Source organism: Hetaerina americana, unplaced genomic scaffold, assembly GCF_022747635.1.
Source record: "Hetaerina americana unplaced genomic scaffold, ioHetAmer1.1.p SCAF_52, whole genome shotgun sequence".
NCBI classification, from domain to species: domain Eukaryota; kingdom Metazoa; phylum Arthropoda; class Insecta; order Odonata; family Calopterygidae; genus Hetaerina; species Hetaerina americana.
Window position 1 is genome coordinate 2,499,484 of NW_027287117.1, and position 25,302 is coordinate 2,524,785.

The window sequence follows — 25,302 nt, forward strand, 5'->3', positions numbered from 1 at the left end:
AATTTGGCCAAATGAAATGGGAGTCTAGTCTTATCCGTTTTCATTCAAATACTTTCGGTTTTCCGGCGGCATGAAAATACTTTGATATTTTGCTATGAATTGGTATTTGATATGTTGGTACAATACAAACCACCGCTAGGGTGTGCGGCAGGGGGTGAATACACACCAGACTAGTTAGGAGCCGAATTTGACCCTACCGCGGTCGGACAAATTTATTATGATCCCATATCGTTCGTGGAAAAAATGGCATCGTATATCTACTTGTTCTACACTCCATCTCTCTACTTTTATTAGCATGATCTCTCCTACCGTAGTACGGTGGGGGTAATAATACATTTTCAGCATCAGGGCTAAAGAGACCTCCTTCCAATTTATGCAAGAGCTTCCATCTGTATTTTAACCTTCGCTCCGTGAGTGATTCCTAGCCTAGCTGCTCTTAAATTTTGGATTCGCTACTAAGTTTATCATAACAACGTTTTAAAAATCTAACTCCTTTACGCTGCACGCGATCAAATTTGACTATCAATCCAACTTCGTGAGGATCCCATATACTTGCAGCACATTCTAAATGAGGCGTAACAAGCGAAAGATAACATTTACAGCAAAAATAGCAGCACTCCTCTAATATCTCCTAATTTTGTTATAGCTTGTCCACATATTCCCCGCATGTGTTTCACACAGGAAAGATCGCGAGTGAGGGTAATTCCGAGGTTTGTAATTGAGTCCACGGATTCCATTTCGGTGTTCCCGATGCAGTTGGCGTTCGAGTGGGAATCGCTACTTTATACATGGCTTTCCGCGACTTTAATGTTGATGAGTTTTATACTCTCTGGGTAGTGCTTTCTTACTGACCCGACTGATACGGATTTAATTCTGACCTAAATGACCCGGATTCCACGTCGGGATGCACATCCCTGGGCATTTGCCGCCGCAACCGAGCCGCGTGACCCTTCGATTACCTCGTGCTGCTGGGAAACCTCAAGGCAGTAAAAGGGCAAGAAGACTAAACCTCAGGTGTGTGAAGTTTGCACCGGGCGAACCCTTCCCTTACAAATCCAACAAACTTTAAACTGAAGTAATTAAACCGCTCGGAATCTGGAAAAAAGATAACGATTGTTTTTAGGGGTAAGAAAATGAAGGGGAGGGGGAGGTATCACAAAGGGGATCCATATCCTTTTTGCGGAGGCGACCCTTGGGGGGTCACGATCCCCGCCGGGGGCGACAAAGGAGAAGCGAGAGATGAGCGGGGGTGGGGGGGGGTGCACGGTCGGCAGCGACGTTGATTGATGAGGCGCGTGGCAATCCGGATCGCTGGGACACGCTGTTCATGGCGCTTCGAACGCGGATGGTTGAAGGGGAGGAGGACCGATGAAAAGCCATTCTGGCGAAGCAAAATTACTTAATGGCCTCCACTCCGCAACGAGGTGATACGTTCCCACGTTAATTGCGAGAGAGAGTCGACCGGGATCACTTGTGCTCGTGAAACTTTCACTTCGCTCGCGGGGGGGAGATTTAAAGGATAGTGATGATGGAAACGGGTGACCTATGGATCCGTTGATTGATGAGGAGACGATAAATAGAAGGTTCGCATCAACAATTTTTTTCCTGACGTGTGCGTGAAGTGATGAATTCAGACGGTCGTTTAATCGTGCGCGACGACAGAGACATCGGATGACAGTGCACACCGTTCCTATTAAAAATTTGACGATACGAAAGATCTGCGCTACACTCGTCCCGTAAGTCTTGACGGACGACCAACAGCAGAGTCGAGTGTGTCTGATTGCGAAGACCTTCTACAATGGTATCCCGACGATTCCACAACCCCCTAACAGTCCCAACTTGGCACCAGCAGGCCTTAGCCTATAAAACCGAAATCCTCCCTCTAAGAGCACCAAAGACCAACCCTTAAGGATCTCCCGGGATCCGCCTACCAGGGAGCCTTCTAGACGAGGAAAAGCCGCTGGCTGATGGTAAGTCGACGCTCAAGGGATGTATTTTGAAGCATATTGGGGCGCTGTAGCAGTATCTCAAATAAATCTGTTCATAAAATATAAATTATTCCGATACCTTTTATACAAATAATCTATGACCGATTCGGCAACTTGATCCTGCTTCAACTTCCCCGGTAAAATTTCAGAGAATATAAAGGGAGTGTTTAAGGTATATAAGATATAGGAGTTGAAGAAGCATAATATTTTAAATAGAGTAGCTCACTAAAACGCAACGGGCTAATCGCAACATAACTGCGGAATAGCCTATGAATGAAGTCCGACGTGGTTCATTTTCATATGAATTAATGTGGCGTTAAGAGTTGACTACATTTTTAAATCTTTGCAGGAAGGAGGCAGAGATGAGGGACACATTTTAATAACTGAACAATGTGAGAGCCTTCATCTGAACTTTAACCTTAAGCTGCAAAAATTTCGCCTTGGTTTTCAATGAATACAGGTATTTCCTTATTCCACTTGTAGTGGTGGTAAACCAACCCGATACTCAAAGAACGAGATAAAATCAAAGAATAATGCCAATGAAAATAATAAATAAATCTAATTACAATTTGCAAATCCACTACGGTTAATTTAAATATGCCTGCATAAGTGAATAAGGAAATAATTGTCATATAAAATGGAATCTAAAAAACTTATTGACATCCTCGAATTTATTTGAAACATATGGATCCATACGAATTTGCTAAGCTGATTCTCATCTTATGGTTTCACTTTCCATGCAAGGGTGAACTACCCTTTATTCACCATAGATCAATTTAATTCCTAAAATTTGATCAGCAATAAAAAATTACTTTACACTTTACTTCAGATCTTTATTTTCTCTGACATTAGACCTGTTGCCGTGCAGCAGCGATAATCAGTGAAATTGCAGCTGAGGAGTCAGCAAATGTGAAGGAGTGGAAACGTAAAACTAAAATCTTCCTTTAAAGAAGATATTAATCAATAAACTACAGAGAACATGCAGGTGGGAAAAGATGAGGGATACCCTTGGGGCTGAATATTTAGATGACCAAAAGTGAGGTGGCGATGGAAAACGACAGGCCTTTGACGAAAAAAGGAGAAACGACTGAAAAATAAAGAAAATTTTTGAAAATCCATTTTACGCGAAAGCAGGAAAAGGTTGGAAAGGACAAGAAATTAACTAGGCAAGCAATTATTTAGGAAAAAGAGACTAAAATTGATCTTTTTCACCATTTATTCGAGAAAAGTTATGTGCTGACATTTGTCTAAAAATCATCCAAATCACACCCTAATTTCACAATGGAGTCATGAGCTGACTGGAAAGGGAGAGTAAAAGCGGCCGCTACAAACCATGCCAATTAATTGGAACAAAATACGCATTTAATTGAGAGAAAAGTAATTTATTTTGGATAACTCGTTTTTCTATTAACAAAGCGTGGTTTAACCGCATCGTGGAATGAAGGGATGTAATAGTTTCCGGGACAGTGGCAACGAATAAAAACAAAAAAAATACAGACCGTTCTTTTAGAACAGGGCTATTACCCAAGAGAAAAACGTACGTTTAAAATATAATGGAAATTTCATAGCCTTTGGTCGAATTCGTTGCACCCAAATGAACGCCGAAAATCACTGTCCCGTTAAAAAATCCACGACATTTTCAAAATAAAAGTTACACTTTTCTACAAGCAAGAGCCTATAATTTAAAAAAAACAGAAAAGGAAGTTATTTACAATGCAAGTTCCAATGCTGGAAAAAATATCTGATTAAAACTCATAGAAAAAAAATGCTTTTTTCAAACAGAATATAGAGAGCACATGTTGGGTATAGAAATAGGGAAATGGCGGAAAGATGACATTTTTTATCAAAGCAAACGTTTGGAAGAACTTTCCGGAATGATTTCCTAAGAATAAAGAGTGATGTAACCAACAAAATATTACGATGGAAAGTACTCAAAGCAGGGACATATTTAATATACGTAGTGATGCACAGTAACTTCAGGGTGAATTAGAAATCCATAATGATGCACTTTATGTAGTCTCGCAAAAGTGTGCCTTTAATAAGTTGCAGTTTTATTTTAGGCTGAATTAATAAGGTACCATTTTACTTACTCAAACCTTCCAAAAAAGGACAGCGATACAGTGCTTTCAATGATTGACTCTCTCAATTATGAAGTTTATTGGTCTGGTATTACGCATCCGCTCATTATAAGAGCCCATATCGCTAATATTTTGATTTAAATATAAGTATGCGGAAGAAGTGCTGAAGAACGCTTCTCGCGAACTGTAAGAATTCTTTAGGAAGTATTTTAGCAACTCCCATGAAAAACTCAATTTTTTCTTTTCAATTTTTTTACCTTTCAATTCAGCCCAAAATTTGTTGGCTTTATTTTGAATTAAATATCATTCAGCCTTAACAAGTTATTACGGACTTATTACGGCTGTAGGAGTTTTCATTATTATTATTAGGTAATCTACCGGTTAAGTTAGGTTTTTGGATGGACACAGCTACTAAATAACTATTTTGTGATTCCTAACAAAATACAAAATCCAGTATCGTACTCTACATCAGGTCCCTCTTCATCTCTGAGTACTTTCTTCCTCCCTTCATCCCGTCCAACATCCCTATCCTGCTCCTTCCCTTTCCTCGTTTCCTAACATTCTACCCTCTATCACAGTCTTCAACATCCCACTGCCGGCCAACACCCCCTTCATCCATTTTTCCTGCCTGCATAGGATTTCTCCCAACAAACCCCTCTCTTCTCCCACCATACCAAGTACTTCCTCATTTGTTTTCTTCTCTGTCCATTTTACCTTCTCCATTCTTCTCCACACCCACATTTCAAAAGCCTCCAATCTACGTCTGTCCTCTTGCTTCAACGACCACGTTTCCGCGCCGTACATAGCTACGCTCCATATCAAAATTTGTACGACTCTTTTCTTAACATCCTTACTCAACGTTCCTGTCATCAACTCCCTTCTCCTTATGAAAGCCTCTTTGCCTAGCGCAATTATTCTCCTTACGTCCCAACTACTTTGACCGCGTCGGTCCAAGACACTACCGAGATACTGACCGTGTTGGTCCAAAACACTACCGAGGTCCGTAAACTGTTCTACCTGCTCTAGTTTATGCCCTCTTATTAATGTTTAGCTTAGCCTTTTTCTTTCTAGAAAATCGCATAACCTTTGTTTTATTAATATTGATTTTTATCCCATACCTGTCGCACTGAATTTCCAATTCACTCAGCAATGCCGATATTCACAGTAAAATAATAGCATAACAGTGATCAAACGATATCACCAAAGCTAGACAAATAATATTTTTATCCTTTAAATAAAAATACGCAGGTAGGGCTCGGCTGGTTTGGACACCGCGGACAGCGCTGTTCGCCCTTGGGCCGAGGGGGAGAGCGCACTCCCGCCTCGCCCCGATGGACGACGGCAGCCCTCACCGCCGCCCCCGAGTCTTCGATAGTCTGGCCCGTCGACCGCGTGGATTGGCGGGGTGCCCCAGGGAAGGAAATTTCCGGGACCTGCCCCGGAGAGCGAATTGAAATGTTCGGTGCGAGACGGGTGTAGCGCAGGTCGGGGTTTACGGAGTTTTCCTGTGCGACGCCCGGAAGCAAGCGAAGGGTCCGCCGCATTGAGAAAATTCGCGGCGTCCAGAACTCTTTCCTCCTCAGGAATAAGTGAGGTTTGCAGAGCACGCTAAAACATATTTGACTGGTGCGTGCCTCCATCGAGAACACCGAAATGGAATGCGTAGGCTCGATTACAAACCTCTTTCACGATCTCTCCGGGGTGAAACATATGCGGGGAATATGTGGACAGGCTAAGAAAAAGTTAGGATTTATTAAAAGGGCACTGCTATTTATGCTGTAAATGTTATATTTCGCTGGGTAGGCATAGAATACGCTGCTAGTATATGGATCCTCTCCTCAAGAAAATGAAAATAAATATTAAATTTCAAAAGAATTTGAAGTGAATATGAAAATAATAACAATATTTTTTCTCAAGAAACTACGGGAGGTGCGGCGACGGTAACTTTATAACGGAGTCATCCGCTAAATGTGCATTGAAATGCAACAATTACAGAGTGCAAAAATCATTCGCCTTGACCGCGATTCAAACCCGGATCCCTCGATGTCCGGTCGAGTGCTTGAACCAGTTCGAGGCGTCCTCTTACACTTCCAGATTTTGAGGGCTTTTAAAGGAACAAAATGTTTTGACGAAATAACCGAAGATGCAATGTCACAGTCTTTCGTAATAGTGAGGTTAAAGCCAATTTTAAACACTAGGGGTGTTTTACCTTTCCACAATTTCCAGCATTAGTGGCTGGTATTATGGTTCAGTCAGGGATAAAGATGGAAGGTGTGTTATCATGACTTCAGATAAAATACCAACTCGCTTCACGCTCCCAGCCTCAGCAGCCAGTTGCCGCAGGAAAAGAAAGATATTGAAGATATTTCAAATTGTTCACCCTTGAGTGCAACGGACAATGTCCTAAGGGAATAAGATCCTTAAATGATTTCTTCAAGGCTTGATATTGGAAACAAGGCAGCACACAAAATCATTAACAAATTACTATCTTAGTGATTCGACCGTGACATTTTGATGCGCCATTTAGAACTATTTCAATTTCTTGCCAACTGTTGCATACATTTAAAATCACTTTGCCGTGATTTTATCTCTCCTACGATTCTTCGCAATTTCGAACCCCTGCTGCGATCAGCAATACCTCTCCTTCTCTTCCCTCTTCCGCACTTATCTAATATTCCAACTATCATAGTCTTCAACATCCCTATCCCTACCTGTCATAGTAACCTCATTCCGCTCTTTCGGATTTCCTCCGACAGCGTTTCCTCTCTTGGCTCCAGGGAACATAATATTTGGCTGCAATTGAAGCTTATTATGAAGGCAAGGAGGACAATTCGCTTTACAAGCATTGCATAGAAAAGCGTTGGAATGATTGTATAGCTCTTGGAGGTGATTATGTTTATGAATAAAAATTAATTTTGTGAAACAAATGTTCTTTTCTTAGATAGTCCCGGGACTCATTGAACCCACATCTCAAAAGCTCTCGATCCACGTTTATCATTATGCAGAGGCGTCTTCCTCAAACACAACGTTTGTGATTACTATTTTCATAACTGAATCGATAAATTCGTGTCAAAATCGAATTAAGGCTAACATCTGACTTGCAGAGAAAGATGCTCTACCATATATATATATATATATATATATATATATATATATATATATATATATGCCCGCCAACGCAAATCGAAGCAGGCAAAAGCGACTCTTCTCACTGCTGCAGGAGAAATCAAAACCCTACGAGACGAAATGATGAAAAAGTATCTAAAAATTATTTTAAAAAACCCTCCCTTTGAAGAATAAAAAAACACTTTAGCATGAACAACAGTTGAAACTAAATAATTTTAATATTAAACTGCTATAACTCAATTATGCAATGAAAGTAAATAACAAATGAAATGATATACTTAATTTGGCAGTTCGCTTGAAAAATATGTCGAGGAAAAAAGCGATTGCATGGCAACAGTATGGTAGAGGTTGAGCGAAACGTTGATGATCCTTCCATGATGTGATCCAAAAGCAATTTTATTGTGAAAAGAAGCAGTCGAATGTCACTTAAACTTAAAATGCTTTTTAAATATAATAAGGCTTGAAAATTATGCATTGGAACAGAATACGATTATGTATTTTCTTACATATGGACCGATCGACTTTAAAACCTTAGGTATAACACGTGTCTCATATTTCAATAACTGGAATCATTGCTTTTTTGAATTAGCCCCGGACAAAAAAATTCCCTTGACCCAATTGAGGACGATATACGAGCAAGAAGTACTCGGACACAAGAATTAATGCAAAGGGGAAACATCGCGGATAATGTCACAAGAGGGATAAGATATTATCGCGACAGATAATCGCGCACGAAGTCACTTGAGACCGCTGACCTACATAAATTCCCCGGGAGTTAAAAACATTTCCCGCGACGATTATCTCGTGTTTACGTAACAGAAGATATTTCTATCTCAACCGTGAAATTGGGACTTCTCCGTCGCATATCTCGACTCCAAACAAATATTTCGGAAACCCAATTTTTTTTTCACCGCATACCAGAGAAAAAGGATGACCGCTCTTCCGGCGGGAAAACGCCCCGCCCTTCCCCCTCCCCCCCTCTCCCATTCAACCGTCGTCACCATGGCAACGACGTCTGCGCCCCTAAACACGGACGGACGAGGAAGACGACGACACGCGATGCGCCGCTAATCGAGACCGCGGGTTCCCTCTGGTGAGCAGCACACGAACTTCCTTCCCTCACCGCCTTCCCTCTCCTCCCTTAGGGGGGCGCCCGCACGCCGAATGCGAGAGGACTCCGGACGTATGAACACGCCAGGGACGGCCAATGGCTGATAAATTACTCGGGTCTACCGGAGCACCAAGTCTGGTAACGCTAGACGGAAACACAAGGGAGGAAGGAGGAAAATGAGGAGCGGGAGGATCGTCACATCTGATGGGGAATGGAATACGGGCGCGATAAGCATTCTCGAGAAACAAAACAACCACTTAATAAATCCCAAGTTGATTTATGTTCCGAGTGTTGCTATGCACGCGCTACATTTGCGCGCCTTGTAACCAAGGGGGGGATATTTAATGGCGGTCCGCATTGGGCGTTAATATCTCGATTTCGATCGGGTGGAATCAAAGGGATATCTTGCCTCGCGATGCGTGTCGAAAGGTTGTACACGGCTTAAAACCTCAATCTACGCCGACGGTAATGCATTGAAAATGAATCACTTGCGAAGACTTTAACGTCCATTGGAACAAAAAAAAACATTCAATCAACTACTCTTGGTATCGTGGAGAGGCAACAAGAGAGGTTTTATTAACAGGCCTGATTAATTGATTAAGGTCACCTCGCGTGAAATGTACAACTATCATCACCGCATGACAACCGCGGAGGAGGCATGCGCATCCCCGGATGCTACTCGTCGAAAACTGTAAACGGTCGTCAGCGGCGACGCAGATCCGATTCCTCGGCAACGCCTTAACCGCGCGTTTGATTCCATCGCGTACGACGATGGACGACAGTTGATCCTTCTCGATAACGCGGAACTGCTCTCCGAATCGAGAAGGAGACGGATGCACAGTTTTGAATGCGGCGCCGCCTGTTCGGGGAAATAGTGAACCGGCGAAAGGGAGGTCCACCCCATGGGCGAGAAGCTCCTCTGAGATTGTCAAGTGCGTCGGAAATGGCGAGCTCATGGCATGGATTTGTCAAGCAGAAGTGGATGGGTTCTTCCGCTTTTATTTTCGGTTTCTTGGCGACGCTGAGAAAACTCAAGACAAGCCTCGGGACTTCCAGACACCTCTGCGCCTCACGCCGGGGCGGATCTAGAAATCTACGACGAGGGAAAGAGGATATCTTCATCGCTAATCCAAGAAAGATCGAGATGATCTACGCATTCGATTGTTAAAGGAGAAACAACGAAGAAAATCACAAACATCAATAGAGAAGAAAATTCAGCAGAAGGATCGAAGCAGTGAACTCTTAGCTACATGGGCAAGGGCATTTCCCCGCCGCCCCCGAGGTTGGCTATCTCGAACTGAATATCTTCCATTGAGAGATTTGGAAGTGTGTGTGTATGGCAGGTGGTGAGCAGGCAACGAACGTTATGGCATGGATGCACAGATGCCATCGAAGCGCTTATTCCTTCAAAAATCACACATATAAGTGCTAGAGAGGAAATTCAAACTTACGTGCTCAGATATCAGATGCATCAAAAACCCTTTTCATCGGCATATTACTCCTGATAATAATACTTAATTAAAAACTGGAATAAATAAACATGCATATGGTAAATTAGATATCACAGCTCGAGGGGTGAAACTAGAGCAAGTGGAATCCTTCTTCTACTTGGGCAGCAGGATTATAATATGGGATGGAAGAAGTTCGACCGACATCCCAAGCTAAGTACGCATTCATGAAGAAGAGGTAATTACTGTTTTCCAAGAACCCTAGGCTGGAGACCAGGAAGCAATTCGTCAAGACTTTCGTGTGGAGCATGGCGCTCTATGGTTCCGAGACTTGGAACATTGGAAAAGTGGACCAGCGAAGAATGGAAGCCTTCGAAACATGATTGTAGAGGAGAATGCTGAAGATTAAATGGACAGACAAAGTAAGAAACGAGGAAGTATTCAGAAGAGCAGAAGAGGATAGGACCATATGGAGAACTCTACGGCAAAGAAGAAATAGATGGATTGGACACACATTGAGGCACAATGGATTGATTAGGAATATAATAGAAGGGAAGATTCCACGTGGGAGACCAAGAGAAATGTATACAGGACAAGTTAAGAAGGACGTAAAACAGAGAAGGTATCAGGGATTGAGGGAATTGACGTTAAATAGAGTAGAATGGAGGGCTGCAGTAAACCAATCCTAGGATTGAAATACTGTTGATGATGATGGTAAATTGTAAGTAAGTAGTATAATAATGACCAACCTTCCCACATCACTGGAGATAAATGGTAATTATAGCTCATTTCCCCTAGAGTATTTTTAAATCAAACGTGTAAATTACCATTGATCTCCAAAATGGAAAGTTTCCATAAAGTTAAATATGACACTATTATACGGTTCCCACAATACATGTAACACCTAGTTCATAATTACCACCTATGTTTGAAGAGAATAAAACTATTATCTTTTAGACACATAATTATACTGAAAGTTAGTATGTATTAAAAATGTCAACACAAAAAGGTCACGGACCCAAAGAGAGTGAGAACAAGTGTTTCATTGAGGATTGCATGAAGTTAAGTTCCATTTGGGTGGAGCCAAAATTGATTGATTACACTCGACGGAAGCCAATGAAATTATTGAACTTCTTAATGATAGATTCTCGCTAATTGAAGACCGATATCCCAGCGAAGAATGCCGGGTAAATTGGGGCCATTAGTTTTTTAACCATAATTTCCCATTCCCTCATCGAATGTCCAACGAACTACCTCTGCTATTGCAAATTTTTGTTCAACTTTCACTCAGCAAGTATTTTTCCAGCCCCGACCTTAGGTTCACGTTTGGCGGAGCGTGGACCGCACCAAAGGCCATCTAAAACTAATTAAAGAGTTTAAAAAAGTGACGCCTTTGTGATGAGGCGTTTTTCGTGATGCAAGACAATGGAAGTTCTCGAGACTTTTCATCGCACTGGATCGGTGGTGGTTAATGATTTTCGACTGCCTGCACGTTGGTCATAAATCATGAAGAGTGCGACAGTAAGTCAACGCTGGGTCGTTAAAAAGAGAATTTAATTCCTTTTTTTTGGATTCATTGAATAGTCAAGCATTCGCAAATCCGGCACCTCCTCTCGCTACCCTTTCATCGGTTATTCTTGCGAGATGCAAAACTCGGGCCTGCTCGCATTGTTCGCTCGTACCTTGTTGGCAGAGGAAGGTACAAAGGGCATTAATACTCACTGCTGCACGCCGCTCCCAGCTAAGCGAAAAAGCACGGGCTTGTTAGGGAAACAGGTTTTCGATTAAAGCGCCGTGATTCCTCCGGTCGAGTGCTACCTCGACTAAGACCCGAGGAAAATCGCCACTCCTTTAAGTGAATTTGTGGAGAAAGGAGATGACTTTGAAGACTAATTTTTGTTGTCGAAGGGCACGAATTGAGATCTTCAATTCATGGCCTAAAATATCTGAAAATATACGAGAAAAGGCAATAAATAAAAAACCCCAAGCCCTTCCCCCATAGAAACTCTCAATTGCAGTCCTAAAATATTGGTACAAACATCATAACCGACTCAATTAGTAGAAATTTGAGCATGTTCCATTGGTTATCATCAGGACTCCGAATGCAAGGAAAGTAAGCCTTCATTTCTATCATCTCCTTTCCTCTCTCTCTCTCTCTCTCTCGGGAGAGAGTAAGTCGATGCTAAATCGACAGAAACATTCACGCCAGCAAGTGAGTCAGCGTGAAACCGCTCTCCGCAACGGCGGGGCCTCTTTCAACGGCACTTTCCAATTCTTAAATCCTCCCTCTTCTCTCGGAAGGAATAATCAGTTTTGGAGGATTGTAATTTTCCAATTTCGCCACTTACTGTTCCCAACAAAAATCGTTCTTCGGTCCCATGGAGAGGAAAGGTTTAATGGAAGCCATAGATATTGATAGATGCGCTCATTTTGATACAGTTTAGCAGCCATCGCTTATGAATTCCTCATCTAACTATTAAAGGTGCCACGGTTGTGATATTTTAATTTAATTCACTGAAATCAGCAAAGCGTATCGAATGCTCAGGAATAAATAAAATTGTTGTTGGCTCAGGCCATCCGACATATCCATTTAATTATATTAAAATACGTTTCTGCATGGATTCGCACCCTCTATTACAGATTTAACGATCAAAATAAATGTTCGCAACTAATAGGGGAAAGATTTTTACAAAAATTAACACGATAAACTTGGCACCTAGAATTTACTTTTATCAACCTCACACCTTCCGTAAAAACCTTTTGTGAAGATTGAAAGAATCAGCATATCGAACGGGAGACCATTATTATGTATTAAATTTCACCAGGTGCAAATGACGATGTGGTCATTGCTGACGTCAGTTGGCCAGTGTGGTATTTGAGTAATTTCATAGGCAATCTTAAAGAATATGGAGAGAATAGGAATTCTGTTTCAGCAACACGATGCTCTTGATTCCAATCATTAAGGTTAGGTATCATGAAATGTGTATTTCCTTCGATTCCTATGTATTGCTTTCGTCGGGGTGGGGAGGGGGATACCAATTTTAAGTGTTTCTCGACCTTTCTTTAAACCCGAAAACCTTGGAAGGGCGCAAGTCTTTCTCACAGCCCTGATTGAGCGATGGGTAAGAAATGGGAAGATTGGCGTTTATCAATTGCTAAATATGACCGAAAATCTTGTAATAATTACATAGCGGAGGTAATATTACGGCGGAAGAGAGAATTTAGGTTTATTTTTATTTCCATAGACCAAGTAAAAACCAATACTTTGCTATCCTTCTCCGCAACCACATCTCAAAGGTTTCCAAATCTACGCGCATGGCCTTCCTTCAATGGCCCATGGATCCGAGCCGTTCAACACGACGCTCCATACAACCTCGTGTGATAATAGACACCCCAGTCTTCCTCTCTTCAAACACGAATGCAACGAAAATTATATCAATTTTTAATGTCATGATGTAAATGAGCAATATGAAATTATTCCACAAAACATTTAAAAAAATATAATTTAAATTATAACTATTAAAATGGGACATGTGAATATTTGAAATGATTCAACGAATTTCTCAAAGGAAGTTAATATATCCGTGATAGACGGGGTTTGTCACGTTATCTCCCCATTGAGTTCGGGATCGGTAATGTTAGCTTACCTGGCTAATGCAAAAACTTCGCCAAGGGCTCTGTTGGCAACACTGCCAGCAAAACATCTTCCAAAATATAGAATAAATGTTCTTCCACGATGGATCTGATGGTTCTAAATTACGATGCCCATCAGGCCTAAATATAATTAACTTCAGCTCTCTTATAATTTAGCAGTCAAACTTAATTACAGAATCCAGATTATATATAATCTGGAAGAGGCACCACCCAACGACAATACCTATGGTGGCCATTGAAACAAATTATAGACCTCCGGGAAGGCAAAGACATACTGCATAAGAGATTAATCTTACATGAAATTTATTTCTTTACGGTTGCAAAAGTCTTGAGAGTATTTCAAAACAGCTGAAAGTTCGGCATCGTCTATTAAACGCTTGCGTTTCTCAAATTAGCTATTTTTTATGGATCTGAGAGCATAGTTCATTTTTACTAATGAATAATGTTTTCACATAGCTGAGTTCAAAAATTTATCAATAGCTCCCGAATAATATAGGTAGCATAAAAATGACACGGAAACTCCCTAATTTCTTCGGCGATGGCTACACTACAAATTTCTATTTAGCATTCTCAATTAAGACTAGGAAGGCCTGCCATCAAGTACGAGTATATATTTCAAAATTTAGATAGTAATGATTTATAACACATACATCTGAATATAACTTTATCGACGAAATAGGGAACTTGTCCCATTTTGTAGACAAAGAATGCGATATCCGAATGAATGAAATACCCATAAGTTTAACTATGGCGAATTATTTATCTTATTAGTATATATAATTAAAATAATTATATGTTTCTCGGCGCACAACGAATTTCCATTATAATATTATATCCTCCAATGAGGACTCGGGTGTGGGTGGCGGATGGTAACTGGGGATGGGCAGAGTTGAAAAGAGGAGTGAGACAGGTGTCCTGTATCCCTTTGTATGCCTTTCAACTATTACACGAGGGAAACTTTAAAAGAGCCATGGGGAGACCTGGATATGGGAATGAAAGTAGGGAGGGGTTTCATAAAATAAGTTAGGTTAGTGGATGATCAAGCTTTAGTTTGTCAGTCAGGCAAAGGATTACAAACATGGCTGAGAGCATTGGAAAGTCAGCGAACGGTTGTGCGGCTTTGGAGAAGGAGGAAGGCACTGGAGAGAGGGTGACTGTTCAGCTCCCTCGGCAGTATGTTGAGCAAATATGGCCAAGGTACTAGGGGCGCAGTAAGAATAATGGTGCTAGCCAAAGAAACTTTCACAGGAGGAGGGAATTGATGACAGGGACGATGAGCAAGGATGTTAAGAAAAGGCTCGTCCAAACTTTGATAGGGAGCGTACTTATATACGGGGTGGAAACATGGTTATTGAGGCAGGATGGTGGGTAGTAGATTTGGAGGCTTTTGAGATGTGGGTGTGCAGAAGGGTGAATTGGGTAAAATGTGAGGAAAGGAAAAATAAACAGCTTGTTAGGCAAGCCAAGCCGGGGAGGGGGCGGGGTTCTCTCCTGTCTGCTGAAAGGAGTTCTCTGCTGGCCCTCTCTCATTCAACTTCGTTGCCTGTTTCGTCTTTATCGTCCGGGGGTCTCCCTCTTAAGAGTTTTTCTCGTTCCATAGGAAATTCAGAAATGCGTTCAGTAGCCTATCGGAGAAGAAAATACTTTGTTCTTCCACATCCACGCGCGACCTCGGTTTCGACTTACAGAGTCATCATCAGGTCTTCGTTGGACGAAACCTGTAGGTCGTGCCTAATGAGATGCATGTGGAAGAACGAAGCATTTTCTTTTCCGATATGAATCGCTTCCACAAAGTGACGCCTGAAACCATTCTATTCAGTATACTACCTGGATGCCGTTTCTTATATATATATATATATATATATATATATATATATATATATATATATATATATATATATATATATATATATATATATATAACAAAGAAATCAATGCCCAAACCTAGATAGTTTGCTCATTAGATGGCTTCTGATCATGTAAATTTTCTCCTCGAAGTGATCGTGCCTGTCTATAACGATTTCTATATTCATATTGGTAGTTAATTTAAGATTTTTTCAAACTATTAGTAGATGGACTGGTAGGCGCTAAGGAAAGAGCCAATGGCCGTACGGCATGGCCACGCGGTGTTAATTCCGCAGATGATCCGACGGTTTCTCTCTCGGTCCATCGCCTCCTGACTCCTCCCTCTGCGCTCACGCCATCCGAAGCCTCGCCTTCGATTGAGAAGTGAACGCAACTATGTCCTGATGAGGTGTTTCTTATTTCGAGGCTCGTTTCTTATGATGTGCGAACACTCATCTTCGCGTAGAAAGCCAAGGACGAAGACGCCAAATTAAAAAGAAGGGTAAAAACAAAACGCTTTCGCATTGCGTGACTGCCAGCGCGCGGCCGCCGCGGGGCGTTCCCCCGTTGCGTCAGCTCGGGGGCGAGAGGGGGGCGGGCGAGGGCTTCGTGCCGCTGCCATTCGGTAGCGAGGCCGCGGACGGCGGGCCGCAGGGGGTGCGCGTATGGCGGTCGTCATAGGAACGGGCGAGTGCTGTGGTCGTCCAGACTGACGACGAACGTCTCTCCTACCCGTGCAAACTTTTATTAGCCACCGTCAGGGTGTGTGGCAGGGGGTGAATGCACAGAAGAATAATTTTACCCGAACATGACCTTACCTCGGTCGAGCAATGTTATTATGATCCTCTATCGTTTGTGGAAAAAATTACATCTTAAAGCAGACTCTCGCAGCAGCAGGAGTTGATTGTGCCGCCGGAATCAGGAGATCATAGCAATAACGTTGTTCGACCGCGGAATGGTCATTTTCGGGTAAAATTATTCTGGTCTGTATTCACCCCCTGCCACATACCTTGGCGGTGGCTTGCGGGGTTTATATAAATAAAAATAAAATAAATAAATAAAATAAATTTTGGAGCCAAATGGGGATGACAACAAACGTTCGAGGTGATTCACATAATAGATTTACTTGCCAAGAAGAATTACTCGACACCCCGCCCTCTGAGAAGAGAATCCAGAGAGGGGAGGCGTCATGGAGCAGGGTGCCCCGAGGGTGCCACCGCACGAATTCTTCCAGCATTACTTTGTATTCAGCGTGGCGCACCGGGCGTGCTTAATTCACACCGTGTTCACGTGGCGCGAAGCATAGGGAAAGAATTACTACGATTCGGACATTCGGCGACTTCCGATCTTACTCAGGAGAAGGGTGGGAACTGATTCACGCGATTGCTCCGCCACGCGTTGTATGCCCCACATTCATCTGCTTCTGCTTAGCCAAAAGACTCATCCATTGGCAACGAATCGCGAAAAAATACGACTAAGCGTCGAATATAAATGAGGAAAAACCCTCTGTTCCAAATGGCACTGGGATTCTTTAGCCCGTGCAGTCAACTGACTACTTTGGGAGGAAGGGATCTGAAAAAACCTAAAGTTCCAAATCCGTGTGGGACTCACCATACTCAGGTAACCGTCAGCCATTTAGATTAATATTTACAAATCAAATGATGTGTACAAAAATGAACTACCATGGTAATCGTCGCGAAGGTTGAATTTGAATGTACGAGAATCGAATCCACGCCGCAATTTACGCATTCAGGGTAATAAGGGGAGGTAATTACTTCCCCAAGCGAGTATTTTGTATAACACGAAGTTCCAGTCCCTGGAAATATGCACCACTTTCGAGTTTAGGCCCATGGGGTTGTCCGGAGGCATCAAACGGGGTTTGACAGGAATAAATAACCGGAAACTTCATCCCAGTGGGTTACCAAGGCTTCTATTACGGAGTTACATTAGATTTATACAGCCTCATTAAATACCCCCATGAAATTGAAATAAAAAAGTTAGCCACTTTCTTTTTCAAATGTTCTAATAGAATTTGACAGTGGAGTATGAGATACACACTAATCGAGGATGGGTGGTCGACACTTATTTCGTGCGATATTCCTTTATTAGCAACTACAGAATAGCAAAGCCTTCAGTGCTGTTCAAAAATATAATTAAGTTTCGATGACTAACAAACGGTGAGTTAACCAAGGACATTTTGAGCTTTTTTAGAAAAGGATTTGAATGAATAATTATTTGTAAAATAAATTATGACCTGGTTCGCAGCATTTTATATTTTCCAAAAAAATAGGAGAAAAATAAAAATATTTTCTTGAAATTGTTAGGAATATAATGGGGACATACTAGCACGAAGACATGAAATGAAACATTTATCCTCTAATGAGTTACAATAAAATGTAAATAGGAATGTATGAGGAGACACCGAAGAACATGAGGAAAATGATGGGCATTGGGATGAACTTTATGGGTCAAATGTTACGTATGTTGGGAATATAATGTAAAATATACCCTATTATTTGGAGATAAGAGAAGAGGAAGGAGCTTTATGATATTACTATTGAGGAAAGTTCAGAGTCTTTTGTGTGATGACACAGAATCGCCCGAGTTTTCCGCCACGCAAATAATAAGATGTTGCTCTAACTTTCGAGATTACTTTCCAATCGTTTGATAATCATCAATTGGAAAACAATTTTCGCTCTCCGGCCGCGTAATTCTGATAGCATCTCGGAGATGGGTGCTTAGATGGCAGACAGTGCATCACTGTTTAGAGCCCAAGGATTGAGGTCTGAACTCTACAGTTTAAAAAATATATTAAAATTTATACTAAAATTTTAAGCCTCATCAACTAAACCACTATTTTTATGGATGAAATTTCATCGGCTACAACGATAAACAAGACTGTAGGGAAATAAAACTGCTCTCTATGCTCTACAGTCGACTGAACATAATCTGGAAATAGTTTCTTTTAGTCGAGTTGAAAATCACACACACAATTACGTGAATTCCAAGCCTTTCAATGCACAAATGTTTAGCTTAGAAATGACACCGCGCCCATTACATCGAAAACACAAACTTATCTGATATCTTGTCCGCATTTCTCAAACATGAATGCCATTAGCACTTTGATTCGGGTTTAAATTTATGATATTAATATATATGTGATAAAGTAACAAATGCGTCCATTTAAATTAAGGTTTTCATATTAAATCTCCGAAAGGAAGCAATTGCCTAGGCTGCGACATATTTATGATAAGAAATAACTCGCTTGATATGATAATATTAATATTTCCGAACCGATTACATGCATCCAGTCATTCATTTACTCCAAGCTGTATTATACTGGGTGAAATTAAATAACTTCCTTTTTTTCAATCTCAAAACACTTTCAAAAAAGGAAGTCATGTTGCCGCACCCTGTATTACAAATAAAAGCACGCCACGAAGAAAAAAAACAGGCGGAAAGTGCAGGAAACCTGGAAGCGAACATTCCGTGGCACCCGAAGAATTTTGCGAGAAGGAAGAAGGCCCCAAATGACGAAAGTGTTCCGTTCCAAATTTCAACTTTACAGATAAACATTCAGTTCAGAAGCGGGACACTGATTTGAATCGATATGCTCGCATCCTTTTAACTCTCACTTGGAGTCTTTCGGCCATTTGAGCCGTCGAGAATTTAAATATTATTTCAAGACTCTTAAAAGAAACGAGGAAAATTACTATTCCCTCTGGAATTATATTTTTTTTATTAAATGTCATTCACAATAGTGCGAGGAGTAATTCGCGAAAGTACTTGGTTAGCGGCAGCACTTTAAGATGGCTCTTTAAGGCAATTTAAATAGTACTGCAGTTTCCTCGACAAAAGCAACACTTCTAGAAACCCATGTCGCGGCCGAAACTTGAGTTTGGGAAACACTTTTACCATCATCAGTCGATCTCTCGTGATCTGGGACTTTCTTTTACAATAAATTAAATACCTTGTATTTGGAAGATACCATGCGGTAGAAGAGACTCAATGATCTCCCTAACTATCACGTGCACCAAAGGCAAAGTATTTATCAAAGTGAGCACATATTAAAGAAGCACTGACCTCCCAAGTATATCCGCACTCTCGCTGACCCTTTTTTGCCCCAAGGAGGCCTCGGGAGCTGCAGTCCAATCACAGTACAATCCGGAATCCTGGAAATATTGGGAGAAAAATTTAATTAATTAAGGTACAGTAAAATACTCTATGGTGATATTTATGATTAGAAGTGTTGCACAGAAAAAAAAAACATTTTAATTTGCACGGAATACTTCTGAGCTTACAAATGTGGTCACATTATATTTTCAACGAGCAGGCTTGATACATTTAACTATCCAATTATTTAACACGCAATCACTCACCAACAACAACAGTTGCTGGTGATCCCCGTTGATGCTCGTGATGGCGTGACATGTTTAAACACCAGCGATGGTGCCCGCTTCCTTTCCCCTGCTCCCCCTTCTCCCCCGCGGGGGTTTCCCAGGAAGATCTGGCGCGAAACTTCACCCAGCTCAATTGAATATAAGCTTGCCCAGAGGCGTCATCCCCGGAATCAAACCCTGGACCATCAGTGTGATGAACGCTCTATCCAATAGACTGCCGCGTCCCCAAATAAGGCACATGGTATTGTATTTAAGTTATGAGCCACCGATAAGAAAAGTCACCGTCTTACACACGCAGACACGTAGAAAATAAAGACAACTTCCTGATAACTCGAAGATCGGGTTCGTAATCCCATTGTGGACGTGGAGATATGGTTTTTAGCGAATGATTCCTTCTGGAGTTACTTGTACGCTGCGCTGAGACGCGTTCGACTGCTACCACCACTGCATTGAGAAGTTCGCATTCAGGATCAACGTAGAATGCGCCACGTAGGTCAAAACTCAACTAAAGATGCTCAGTCCGTCTTAGATCTGCCGTCATGGAATGGAGGATTAATTATTTCAACAATGCCCCGCCGCTGTCGGCAGCTCGGCTGACGATACAGTTTCGGGCTTTGTGAGGAAAAGAAGTTGGCAAACCTAACTCTTCACTTGTACACAACCCATTTGCTCACATTAATCAATTAATTATGGTTCAACAGAAGATTACGGAGTCCATTATTTTTTAATGTTTGCCAAAGAGGAAGGGGAAAAGACGCTCAATTGCAACCTTGTCGCGATAAGTATTTATTTATACGTAGAATGCCTATGTCTACATACATCGGAGACAGAATGCAACGGATATCTTCAATAATATCTGAATTCCTTCAGCGAAATACCAATTAAGTAATCCAAGTTTCCAATATTAATCCAATATTTCTCTATAATGCGGATTCGAAAATTGCTATTGACAACGTGTGAGCTTAGTCATGGGTACGTAAGATAAGAAATCTTCTCCTGGGAATTTTGATAAAATATAATGGAACCACTCGTGTAAGGACTGCGCCAGTCGACTCTTCCCTTAAAGGGCAACTGTTCTTCGAAAGAAAACAACTTTTGAAGGAACAAACGAACAACGAGTTGAATTTAATGGTCATGCATGATAAACATTTCATTTTTAAAAATTTAAAGATTACACTGAAGGAATTCTAATGGACCCACACTACTTAGGTAGATCAGACCACAAAGATAAACTAAGGGAGATAGATTCCAGGACAGATAGATACAAATACTCATTCTTTCCCCGAACAATCAGAAATCATAATAGCAAGAAACCGAAGTCACCCCAGAAATATTAAAAACGTTGAATTTACAAGTCGGAGCAAAGTTAAACACTGCAAAGCTGCTAGGTATACTTTCAGGTGCATGTGTATGTTAGTTGGTAGTTTGAGTGTTTGCATGTGTGTGGGGTGTAAATGTTCTTGCATGAATGTATGGCATGTTTTCTTTGTGGATGTATGAATTTGTGGTTTTTGCATGCGGTTTTTTTTCTTTTCTAAATTACGGGTGGTGCCCTAACACCCCCCGCCACACGCCCTTGCGGGGTAAAAAGTAGATGTAGATGAACATAACAGTTTCAGGTTTAACTTTGTGGAATTCCTTCACAATGAGGGTAAAAAGAGACTTAAAATTTCCACCTAATGATGCTGCGCATCATCGAAACCACGGTCGCGAAATATTAAATCTTTTTGTTGGAAATTTTAGGTCTCTTTTTACCCTCGACATGCCGACGTTTTGTAATAGCAATTACATTAAACCCACACGCTGCATGCATTCAATTTCGGACAATTTCACTCGGCAAGTTTCAAATCATTTGTGGAATCTTCAGAGAATCTCCCATTTCGGGCCCTTTTGGAAAGTGGTTTCCATGGAGTGCGCAGAAGAAAGGCTAGAGTAAACACGCGATGCAGTGGCTCCTTCGCTTAACATAATTGATGATCAAATATGACACACCTCAATGTATTCTTGTTTTTTTTTGTGAATAAGTTTGATGAATATATTGAATGATGGTGCTCAAGCCGCGGCTTTTAGGAAGTGACCGTATGAACAAATTTTGTGAGTTTTCGAAATACCGGATGCTGTCTCTTGTTTGGCAACGGAATACCACTCCTTGGGAAAGAGGCGAAAGGGCAGAAAGGTCCGAACGGCAGGTGGACGACGACCGCTAAACCCTTTCAACTCAGTAAGCGGTGGCCGAAAGAGATGGATTAATGACCGCGACTGGGGGCACTTCGTTAAATTTGAAATGAAGTCGTCACATACCATTCGAACACGCTTGATTTATGTAGACTTAGTGGCCTTAGCGCATGCGTTCCTCAACGTATTCACTCCATTACTCAAATACGGCGGACAAATAAAAGAACGAATGAATATCTTTCCAGATTTCTTGCATGGCCTGAATCCCCCAAAGTGCATGTAAATATATTCTAGCGGCATTCACACACGATTTCGCTGCGACACCACCGCCAAGATTTCAAAGTACTCGAGCGGATTCTTGTCATCACCGAGGCCCAGAAATCCGAGGATTTGTTTCATAGAAGCTCTCTGAGCTATCCCCTTTCCTGCCTCTCTCTCACTTCATTCCTTCCTAATTCCTTCCCCTGGCATCTTCCGTCACCCCACATCCCTGCTCTGAGATTCCTCCTCTTTATCATCCCTTCCATTGTAGGATTCATTGAACTGTCACGCCTCAGGATATTTCCGAAAACTTTCAATATCTTTCTTATGACTGTCCCCCATCGGATCCTGTACACAAGCTTTTCGAAATACTTCTTCGTAAGCCAGTCCATCTATTAATTTATTTGGCCTGACAATCGTCAGGAGGATTCTATATTTCTTGTTCATATTTATTGTGGCTATAAGTAATTCGGTATGGTTGAAAAATCAACTGCCTTCTAACATACGTTTTTATGATGTAGCTATAATGCGGTCAACACATTTAAAATAGGACGTAATGTAATCCGGAAGAATTAAATTATATACGAGGAAAGGCTCATTCATTTCTCCCAAGTGTACGGTCATCCCTTCTACAGCCGCCGTATTCTTGGCGGAGAAATTCACTTTTAAACATTTTTTGTGTAAATGCATTTTATGATAAATTTTGAAGGCACATATCAGCTGTAAATGTATTGGATATATAAAATATTCCCTGTGTTAGGTTACGATTTCTGTACGATCTATTATATAGTTACACATGCTGGCTAATATTTTCATCTTGAAAAAATTGTTTGTTTCGAATTCCGGAAATGCACGAATTCTGTTCTCGCGGGGATATTCCATTCCTAACTTTCAAAGTAGGAATGAACTTTAAATTTTCCAACGCGCGTCTTTGTGATGCAAGTGCTACCGAATGCGATTATTATTATTATTATTATTAATAAGCGTCCGTATCATAATTTTTTTAAAATGGCCAAAGAGCAGGACTTAACAGGGCTTAACAGGCTAACAGGGCTTAATGAAATGTGTGGGAATTGTATATTTTTTTTCATATAACATAAAGACGATAAAGACTACACCATCAAGGTAACGCAATTAAACGAAGTTATATAGCAATAACCACACAAGGAAAGTGAAGATATTTCTTGTTATTCGAGTTAAATTATTTAATAAATTTGGCATTCGGGCAAAAAATAAATTGTAGATGGAGCAGGGCGCTTTACACCGGGGAAGGCCTTCCGGGAAGCAGTCCGTCACCTAAAAGGTCGCGGTGGGAAATGTTAAGTAGGCTTTGGGCAGGTGGCGAGGGTAAGGGGCGAGAGAGCCGAACATTCTGAGGATGTCGCCGCGAAGTGAAAACCGCGCTCACGGCGATGCTTGATCTTTGGAGAGAAAATAACGCTTCCTCACGCACGCACTAGGCGTTGATTAATTAACCGGTCGGACGATTTCCTCGTCGAGGGTTTTTTCTTTCGAGCGAGAATGCGGCCGGGAGGCAGCAATTGATATATTACGAGAGGGGACTTACTTCAACGCCCATGAGGGCATGGTTTCGACAAACTGGCGCAGGAGGCGTCTCACGGAGGGGAGGGGAGACCACGCTACCTCGATGTGCCATTAATCCAAGAGGCCGCTACGTATCCTCGCGAACGCAATGCCTATACTTTTACGAGGCGAGTTTTTTGTTCCCAAACTTAACAAGGAATGCAGTCCTCGATAGAGTGACCACATCCAATAAGTAAGGTCGTATCCAATGTTTTCATTCATTCTCCCGAATAATTTTAAACTTTGGATTCACTACGCATAAATATATGCATTTAAACTAAAAAAATAAGTGAATGAGTAACATCTTGGACGACTGTTTTTTCTCACCCTCTCCCAAGTTATTCAAAGGAACTGGCACGTGGCTCATTTCATCATCGTGAAAAGAATGTCAACAAATAACTATTTAGTCAATGGAATTACTATGGTTAGTTAATAGCTAAAGTAATTTAGTATATTTATCATATTTGCAAGCTTATAAAATTCATTTAATTTTTCCTCACGGTGGGATTCGTGATTTTTCTTCCGATTTTACAAGCATTGCTGCACTACTTCTTATAAGGCTGCTTCGCCCTTGATCACGACTGCACGTAAATGCTGGTTTAATGTAAAATATGGATACTTTTTCTGCATTAATATTAAACAATAGACGGCGATGAATATTTTATTTTCGTGAAATAATTTCAGGAAATCTCATTGACGATTTAAAACTATTTTCTTGATTGATTGTATCAGGATTCATCCCTGTCATGTCATGTCATGTCATTCAACAGCTTCTCTCCTTAGAATGAGTTTAGAAAGTTTCTACCTCGCATCGCACGCCAGGCATTAATTGCCATCTGGAAAATAAAACTCTCGAAGGCATTCTCCCAATGGTGTTTCCCGCAGTACATACATACCTCTCGCGTCGCTCATTATAAATAATTATTTAAGTCATGAAATCGTCAGAGCAGCCCTCAAACGCCTTTGCGCTACTAACCTAAATGAGCTGACGTTCACTTACCTATGCAATGAATTATTTCAATATTTTAAATCGGCCACCTAGCAATTAGCGGGAAAACTTCATCAGCGGAAAAGAAGGAAGCACTTTCAAACGTCAAATGAAGGGAAAGAGAAATGGAGTGTACTTAAAGAAGAAGAAAAAAAAACTTTTGTTTCGTTAATATTATTTTAAAAATAAAAGTCTATAGATAAAATCTTAGCAAACAAAATTCTATTTTCATTAATGGTTGAATTTGAGGGGACCCTACTCTAAAAGCAATTTCAGTCCACTAGATGCAGTCTTCAAATAACTCTCTCACATAAATTTTCCACTTAGTTTCAGAAGTATCAGTAATCGAAGTATTACTATTGACTAACTCTACGGTGGAGGGTTGTTTTTTTTTTGCTTTATTACGCATCAATACATTTTACGATGAGTTTCATGGTTGGAAATTCAACAACTCATTAACATTCCTAGCAGGGTAAATACTTTTAAGAAAAGATGTAAACAATTTATGTAATAATTTGATTGATGTGTTATGTAAAATTTTATGCAACATCATGCAAGTCATTTTATATTTCCAAGGCAAATTTAAGTGTCATATTTGGGACTTGTGGGCCACCTGATATTGTCTATCTGCGCAAGTGAGTCTT

General features: G+C 41.1%; 1 protein-coding gene across 1 annotated transcript in view; it reads right to left on the minus strand.

The window, feature by feature from the left end:
- Pkg21D (Protein kinase, cGMP-dependent at 21D) overlaps positions 1-25,302 on the minus strand; it is an 877,499-nt gene that overhangs the window by 542,810 nt on the left and 309,387 nt on the right. Inside the window, exon 2 of the mRNA XM_071593157.1 lies at positions 19,334-19,422. The gene's annotated coding sequence lies outside the window, so the exon portion shown is untranslated. The remainder of the gene's footprint in view (positions 1-19,333; positions 19,423-25,302) is intronic.